Source organism: Trematomus bernacchii, unplaced genomic scaffold (genome assembly GCF_902827165.1).
Source record: "Trematomus bernacchii unplaced genomic scaffold, fTreBer1.1, whole genome shotgun sequence".
Classification (NCBI taxonomy): Eukaryota; Metazoa; Chordata; class Actinopteri; order Perciformes; family Nototheniidae; genus Trematomus; species Trematomus bernacchii.
Window position 1 is genome coordinate 2,773,317 of NW_022987966.1, and position 8,710 is coordinate 2,782,026.

Below are 8,710 nucleotides of genomic sequence, written 5' to 3' on the forward strand. Positions count from 1 at the left end.
AATAGGTAGTCTGCGGTCTGCGGCGGGGGGGAACGTTTTAAATAAGCCTTTTAGGATGAGTTTAACTGCTTGGTTAGAAAATAAGCTAGGAAAGCTGGGATCGAAGCAGCGAACATTAAACTGGACTCCGGCTAGGAGGCCCTGGATGTATTGAGGTTTGAGGTGCCGGTCAGTGGTGCAGTAGCACATGAAGGCGCACACTGTGGAGATGAGGACGGGTCTAAGAGAAATTCCTATAGAGGAGCAGAAAAAAGCGAACATTCTCCAAGCAAAATCGTAGGTTTTAAGGGTGGAAGTGGCTAAGCCCTTCCTCATGAAGAATCTGGCGGACTCGAGGTGCCTGGCTAAGGGGCTCTCATTTAAAAGAGAGAGAGGAGATGAAGGGGAGGGATCCCAACAGGTTGCGAGCTGGCTTCTGGGCAGAGGATCCGGAATGTCTGGAGGAGGAGCTGGGAGGGCAGAAGCCAGGAAATGAGAGGGAGCTACTTGTAAAAGTGGAGCGACCTGACCCGGCATAAAACCCGGCGGCACGGGGGCAGGAAGCGCTGCCCATGCAGCTGAAGCTCCAGCAGAGAAATTATCCATGGACTGAAGACGGGCGTCGATAAGTAGCATGGAGCTAGCCAGGGATTGCAGGGAGCTAGCTAAGCTAAGATCCGTGAGGGGCTGATTAGCGGTGCTCCCGGGCTGGCGAGCCTGGGAAGGGGTTGATTTTTTGGGTGGCCGGGCTCCTGGAGGGCTTGATTTCCTAGACCTTTTACCTCCGCGGCTGCGGCCGCGTCCTCGCCCTCGCCCTGGTCTTCCGGGAGAGCTGACTGAAGCTGCTGGCACGTTCTGGGGAACCGCGCCGGAGACTTGGTCCGACAGCTCGCGAAGCTGGGAGAGAGGGAGGCCTGGGGCTGAGGAAATGCCCTGCTGCAGGAAATGAGCGATGGGGAAGTCTGCCTCGGCTGTGCCTGAGCCTCTGCGGGAAGCCACGCGAGCGCTCTGGCGCCGTTGGCTCGAGGAGATGGAAGCTTCCTCGACCGGTACATCGGAACCAGGATCGAGAACCTCCGAGAAAGGTTCGTTGATAGAATCGTCCGAATTGGACATCTTGAGTTTATACTTCTTGAGGTGTTTTAACGGGGAGTAGTAAGGTTGCTACCTTGCGTTGTTGTCACCTGAAATGACAGCTGGCAGAGGGAAGAGCAGATATAAAGGGATTAGCAGGAGCTATGATAGGCTTGTGAGAATGGAGAGAGGAGAGATTGGTTAGCTGGGGAGTGACGCCCCCGATCACTTAATGAGTAAGGAGAGTGTAATGTGGTGACGTGTAATCTGAATGAAGAGCTTGGTCTTCCTGATTGAACTTGCGCTGAGCTTCATAAACCCTTTGGCTTTCTCTGAAGAGTATTTCTATGAAAGATACAGGTTCTCGTCAGAAGGGCTGACTTATCTTTGTCAGCTCCTTGAGCCACATATTGCTAATGCCACACATCGGAGTTGTGCCCTTACAGTGCCGCAGACTGTATGTATTGCTTTGCGATTTTTTGCGACCGGAAGTTTTTTGTATTCTGTGGGTGATGCAGAGAACCTCAGCAAGAATACAGTCTGCAGTGCTATTCATAAGGTCGCACAAGCTCTGACAGGGCTCGCAGAGTCCTTTATTGTGTTTCCTGGCACATGTCCCACGCAGACGATCAAAGAGGGATTTTACAGCATGGCAGGTATGTGATTATATCTTTACAGTGAATGTTGTTCCTATGACGTACACGTCCCGATGGCCAGTCAGAAGCTAGAATGCCAACCTAGGGAGCCAATCAGAACCTATAACGGGCTAAAGGGTGGTCCGCACGCATGGGCCGGTGCGTCTGAACGTCCCGGGATGAATTTGTGTCCCTGTACCAGTGGCGTAGCTGTGGGTGGGCCCGGGTGGGCCTGGGCCCACCCACATGCACGTCTGGCCCACCCACAGCCAATCAGCGCGTTATAGCGCAGAGCCGGGAAGCCCAGAAGGAAGTGCCACAAACTGCAGTTCTTCTAGTGGCCAACAGGGGATGGATGCAGAAAGGAGCAATTCCCATAGACCTCCATGTTAAAATGCCCAACTTTACAGCAGAAATAAACATGTTTCTAGCCTGGATCCACTCAAACTTATTCTGGATATAGTTAGATTCCACCTTCATGACAATGGAATAGGGAGTGCATTTTTTTACCGTGAGTAAATTAGTAAGTAAAGTAGGTTTTGCCGTGAGTTAACAAAAGTCTTATTTCTTCTTGAGGTCTGCAGTGAAGCGTGTACACATTTGCTGAATATGAAAACTCTCAGTGTGTGCCCACTGTGCGACTGTCAAGGATAAACAACCTGTGGCCGCCGAGCCAGTCATGTGTAGGGATGGGTACCGAGCCCCAGGGCTGAATTATTAAAGACCGTGGTACCATTAAGCTCCGACATTATCGGTCGGCACTGGAGACATGTAAAAAATATATCTCATATGTATTATTGCTACACAAACATTATATTGCAGTTTTAGTGTCGCCAACTCTGTTTCTAATATGCAAAAAGACTGCAAAATGCGTCTATGATTATTTTTAGTATTTTCGATCTTTCCAATCCAGACGAGAGATCTCTCTCCCCCGTCTGTGTGCGAGGGGGCGGGGCAGTTTACACATACGCAGCTGCTACATGCAGCAACACACACACACACGGAGGGGATGGCGGAGAGAACGCGCTCCGAGGTGTGGTTAAACTTTACCTGTTCGATGTGGACAATGCTCGTTACCAAAAGTGCAATAAGAGTTTAGCATGTAAGGGCGGTAACACGAGCAATTTGTCTAAACATCTTGTAAAAGTGCACCACATCCAGACGGAGGAATGCACCGGGTTCGACTGTCTTTCTAGTAGCTCTGTAGCCCCATCCACGAGTAACTTTTCCACGTCAGGTGTTATGTATGCTAGCAGCAACACACGGAGTTAACTCAATTATACAAACATGGGCTAATGATTAGAGGTAATTTAGAGTTATTTATTTTGTTAAAGTTTCAGCTATTCTGTTTACAGTTCTGTCATCACATTATTTAATACGATTTGTTAAAACACTGTTGTTTCTTTTGATGTGAAATATTATGTATTTAATTAAAATAAAAAGCAATGATAGTTTTGTTCACAATTTGTGTTAGTTAGTTTACCTTATTTTTTTCTCAAAAAAAAAGATAAAAGTACCGTTAAAGCCGTGCCTATGTTTTTGTTTTCACTGCTAGTTTATGCTTATGTTCAATTAGTGCATTACAAAATCATTAATGAAGTTTCAGCTCAGACCCCACGCTTAATAAGTCTCCCCCTGGCCCACCTACATTTCTCCAGGCCCACCCACACAATAATTCCTGGCTACGCCACTGCCCTGTACACTGTTGTATAATAAATGCAACCTACTATTTCATAGGGTTTCCCAGGGTGCTTGGCTGTATAAACTGTACACACATACCCATCTCTGCGTCCCTGGGAGAAAATGAAGGCGATTATGTAAATCGCAAATCCTTCCACAGCCTCAACATTCAGGTAAATCTTGCACATTCACTTATAGAACACACATTGAAGTCTGGGTGATAAAAGGAAATCACACATTTAAATATTCACACAGTACATGTTTCACACTTGGACTATCTTTCTCTATAACATGGACTCATTTCAAATGAACATTGATGCTACACTGACTAGATGCTCTTATTGTGGAAGTAGGCTTGTTAACCCCAAATTCTTTTGCAGGCCACATGTGACCACAGGTGTCTCATCACCAGCCTTGATGCAAAGTGGCCTGGGTCAGTCCATGACTCGAGGATCTTCTCAGTCATCACTGTGTCACAAACTCGAACAGGGTATGGCAACTGTACATTCTTATTGTTTTGTGCTTCTTAACCTCTTAAGCACGGCGGTCCCCCCATTGGACCCCTCCCACCTTTTTGTTTTCGAGATAATGTCTCAGGGCTTCTTAACATTTATGAAACTATTAATGTGTAGCACCAGATTAACGGGAAGAATCTCAGCTAACTGAAGATATGAACCATTTTTACCAAAACAAAACACAAGTCTCATAAGAAGGGTCTAAATGACCCCTGAGCGAAAAAATTCTAACGCACTGCGGCACACAATTCAAGATAAAGATACCCGTATTACTTATCGTAGCTGCACATACAATATAGCCTATTAAAGCTGAGACTCCACTGATTATTTAGGTATAGTATCATCACTGAGCGATCCGAACTTGCGACAGGGGAAGCAAACACAGACATCACAACACGTACCTTTACGGAGGTTTTACGGCAGATCGTCTCACCGTAGCTGTCAATTAGGTCAAAAGACGTGTTCAATGGCATTAAAACGAAAAAAAAAATGTCTACAACTGTTGATCCATAGGTTGATAATGTACCTGTACCTTTTAAAAAATTATTTATAATCCATAATTCCATTTTTTATGTAAAAATCGGAGCGGAAAAGTTAGCTGCTAATGGTAACCACCAGAGTGTATGCAGCTTCCGGTTTTGGTAACGCGTCACTCTCACTCCTTATTTGTTAACGTTTTGGTGTGTATATAACTTTCCCTCAATTCCATTGGCTCTAACGGTTATAAAGAGCTTTCATTCATCAAAATCGACCAAGGGGGGCCAAATGACCCCAGAAGTGGGGGTTTTTGGCTAAATCTCTCTAAAAAGGTCAAATTTCACTTGTTTTGCATCAATCTTGATACAGGGTACTTATTATATGTTGTACTTTGGATTCCTCAAGCTTTTAGTCTACTAACCCATCATCCAAGGGTAGTTTTCACTATAAGTAAAAAATTATTTTTGGACGGACACTATAGTTTACAGTTTTTTACTCTGAATTTTCTTTAAAATAAAAAACATCTATATTGATTCTGACTTTTCTACATCCAACTCACAGGTTTATCATTACTTTGAGAATAACGATTATTAATTTAACCCTTTTAGAAGGGAAGATATGGTCATTTGTTCTGGGAATGTCATTTTCGAGCCTGAGACCTGAAAAACAGGCTCAGGGCTTAAGAGGTTAAGCTGCCTTTTGTGTATACTTATGGAAATGTTCCTTTATCTTCAGGAGTCTTCAGTGGAGTGCTGCTCGGGGACAGGGGTTATGCCTGCCAGCCTTTCCTAATGACCCCATATCCTGACCCTGGTGAATGGCCACAAACCACTTTCAATGTGGCCCATACCAAAACCAGGGTCAGGATAGAAATGACCTTTGGACTACTGAAGGCCCGATTCACCTGCCTGCGAGGGCTCAGAGTGGCCCTTGAAAGAGCGGTTCCCATCATAACGGCCTGTGTTGTGCTGCACAACATTGCAACCATGAGGAATGAGAGGGCCCCTCATGCAATCCCCCAACCTCCTGATGTGGTAGACCCCATCACCCTGGACTACCCTACTGGCAGGGCTGTCAGAGATTCTATTGCATGTTATATTGGCCAATAACAAAAGAACACACAGAGAGAGAGAGACCTTGGGTGATTTATGTCGGAGTTTTTATTTTGTGAGGTATTCCTGACGGAAAAAGAGAAAAAAAACATATTTCTTGGTTTACTTTTTCTTTAAAGACAAAAGGGATTTGTGTTTTAGGTATCCTAAAAGATGTAAAGGTCACCTTATGCACCTTTCATTTGACTTGAAAAAAAATTACTGAATGTTACAAAATTACCTGTCTTTCTCTCTCCAATTTCTCCACCTCCAGCTTTGTTTTTTCCATCAACAGCTTCTGGTGCTCTATGAGGAGGTCATTCAATTGGATGCTTTGGACTAGGGTCCGTTTGTACAGGGCCCGCACAGTGTCTGCTTCAGCCTGAAACACATATATGTTGCTTTAACATTCAAGCATGGCTCACAGCAAGAAAGCTGACAATTTTAAACTTGACTATACTTTTACATTTTGTTTAATTAATTACTTGTCGTGAGGGCCTAGATAAGGGCCTAGATGAGGGCCCAGGCTGCGGGGGAGGAATCTGCACCTGCTGTGGGGGAGGAATCAGCACCTGTAGCTGCGGGGGAGGAATCAGCACCTGTAGCTGCGGGGGAGGAAGAGTTCCTTCTTCCTGCGAATTGAACAAAGCAAATATATTTTCAATACACAGTAGTTTTTTGTCCCATGTGCAGACCACCACCATGTGCAAGTAATCAGAAAGAATCAATTAAAGCAACGTGTCCACACCATCTCTGCGCTCTCTGACAGTGTGTCATCCTCATCTAGGCCCCCCTGAAAAGAAGAAGAAATGTAAATGGTCTATTTTATCCATATTCAGCTCAAGGTGACATACCAAAGGTTACGTTACCTCTGTATGAGGTATAGTTGTTGATTGGGGGGGGCAGCAACACCACGTTCTTCCCATCTGCAGAACAATAAAATACATGTTACTTACTCCCACATAAATAGATATATAATTGTGTTTTATAGCAACGCAGCTGTTTCAAGCTCCCTGAATCTTACCCTGTATATAAAGGTGGTGGGAGCTGCTGCAACCAGGGTCTGTAGAGAACCCCCCTTCCACCCCTACCATCAAGGGCCGACCCTCATTGTTGCTGAGGGCCAGCTCCTCGGCAGGGGTGAACTCTGCTGGAGGAGGTCTTCCTCTGGTCCTTTTTTTTCTTGTTGGCTGCAAGAATTGGGAAAAAATGTGACCGCTTTCCTATACAGTTATGAAACACAGACGAATTGAAGCAATACAAAACGTGTATTTTCAAGATCTCAAAAGAGGGAAATTTACCAGATTGAAGGATGTTCTTGTATTTTATTTTGGTCTGTTCCCAGGTCCTTTTGGAGCCGCCGGGATTACATCTGAAAAACGAAACGAAAAATGTCATGTACAGCTTGAATTAAAAATAAATGCTATAAATTAAAAGGATAAAAAAAAAAATTAGGCTTAAAGCATGGCTCAAAGTCCACTTGTGACCCTCGGGCGATGATATGATAAAGACAAAAAGGCTGCCACTCAATGATCAATTTGGTATTTTAATGACTATTTATCCGCTGAACTAGAAAATTAATCTGGAAGCGTGACATGACTGCCGTGCATCCAATACACTTTTTAAAGATGTGCAGCTGTGCACGCTGTTACATAGGACGTAATTTACTTACGCATTCACAGTCAGCAATTTGTTGCCAACCACTTTGGCGACTTTTGGCAGCCGCAACCGTGTTGCTTTTAACTTTTATCATGTGCTTGAAGTCCTCAAAGCGGCTCATTATAACACTTTGCTCCTCTGCTGTGAAGTACGCTGCTCTAGCCTTGTCCATGTTTGTGATTGGTCGAATGCTCCAGATTCCACACATTTTATGTGAACGCGCACCTAACTAGATAGGACACGGCTGGCTTGCGATCGAGGTGATAGCCAGCGTCGTAGGACAGTTTAGCGAGAGCGTTTTTTTTTTTTGGATTTAGTCAGCCGGATAACTCAAAACATATCCAGGATATGTTGAACTAGATTCGTAGTATACCCCCCAGGCCTCTGGTCTTGACATCAAGGAGTGTTGTGGAAGGCCTGAAACAAAAACAACATACATGTAAGTACTGGACACTTGAAAATGGAATTAAATTGTTAAATTTGGGAATTTCTAAATAATAGTTTCTTACCAAGGAGCTGCTGCTTTTCCTTCAAGATGGTAGCTGACATCGAGGATCTCTTGAACCAGACAACCACTGCTCTGATTCTGGCTGCCCATTTATCAATAGCAGCCACTGTGTAGATTGTCTGCGCTGCCAGATTTAAGGTATGCGCAAAGCATCCTATTTTTAGGATGTGCAGCTTCTTTATGGCAACATCCATATTACCAGCATTGTCAACAGTCACAGCTACAATCTTGCTTGGTTCTATTTCAAAGTCTTCCAGGATGTCAGAGATCTCCTCTGCAACTACTTCACCAGTTTGTGATTTGTACACTGCTCTTGTGTGGAGGACCTTCTGTTTTAAGATGCCCTGGATTGTGTAGTGCACTGTTACAGTGAGGTAGTGGTCCTGACTGAAACTGGTCCACCCATCTGATGTGATGGCAAGCTTTGGCACGTCCTTTATCTCACTGATCACATTGGCCTTTTCTATACCATACCAGGTAGGAATTAATGTGTCACTGAGGTAACTCCTGGAAGGAGGGTTATATTTGGGGTTGAGTGCCTTGCACATTTCCCTGCAGTAAAGGAAGTAAAAATGCTTTTGGATTAAAGGCATATAAGGAATGTTTCTTTGTCTACTATTATTTATACTGTGTGTAAGAAAAGCATGATTTTGTATTTTGAAGAAATTACATATAGAAAGTATTCAAAAAAAATGAATCAGTCTATTGAGTTATTGTGTTTAGAGTGATGTGAATAACATGCATAAAGGTTTATTGCACTTAAAATATAATCAAACCTTGGAGCACGTTCTCTCCGCCATCTCCGCCGTGTGTGTGTTGCATGCATGTAGCGGCTGCGTGTGTGTAAACGGCCCCGCCCCCTCGCACACAGACAGTGGAGAGAGAGATCTCTCATCTGGATTGGAAAGATCGAAAATACATCAGACACATTTTTTTGTCTTTTTGCATGTTAGAAACGGAGTTGGCGAAACTAAAACAGCAATATAATGTTTATGTAGCAATAATACATATGACATATTTTTTACATGTCTCCAGTACCGATAAAAAGAACGATAACGTCGGAGCTTAACGGTACCACGGTCTTTAATAATT

General features: G+C 44.2%; 1 long non-coding RNA gene and 1 pseudogene across 1 annotated transcript; one reads left to right on the forward strand and one right to left on the reverse strand.

Annotated features, from left to right (window-relative positions):
• Positions 1–1,324: 1,324 nt before the first annotated feature.
• On the forward strand, positions 1,325–5,469 carry LOC117471054 (annotated as a pseudogene).
• A 565-nt stretch (positions 5,470–6,034) lies between these two features.
• Positions 6,035–6,365, reverse strand: LOC117471039. Its single transcript, XR_004554759.1, has 3 exons — positions 6,321–6,365; positions 6,200–6,244; positions 6,035–6,083 (listed from the first exon to the last, which is right to left on the reverse strand). It is a non-coding gene; the product is annotated as an uncharacterized LOC117471039 (long non-coding RNA).
• Between the last annotated feature and the right edge of the window lie 2,345 nt (positions 6,366–8,710).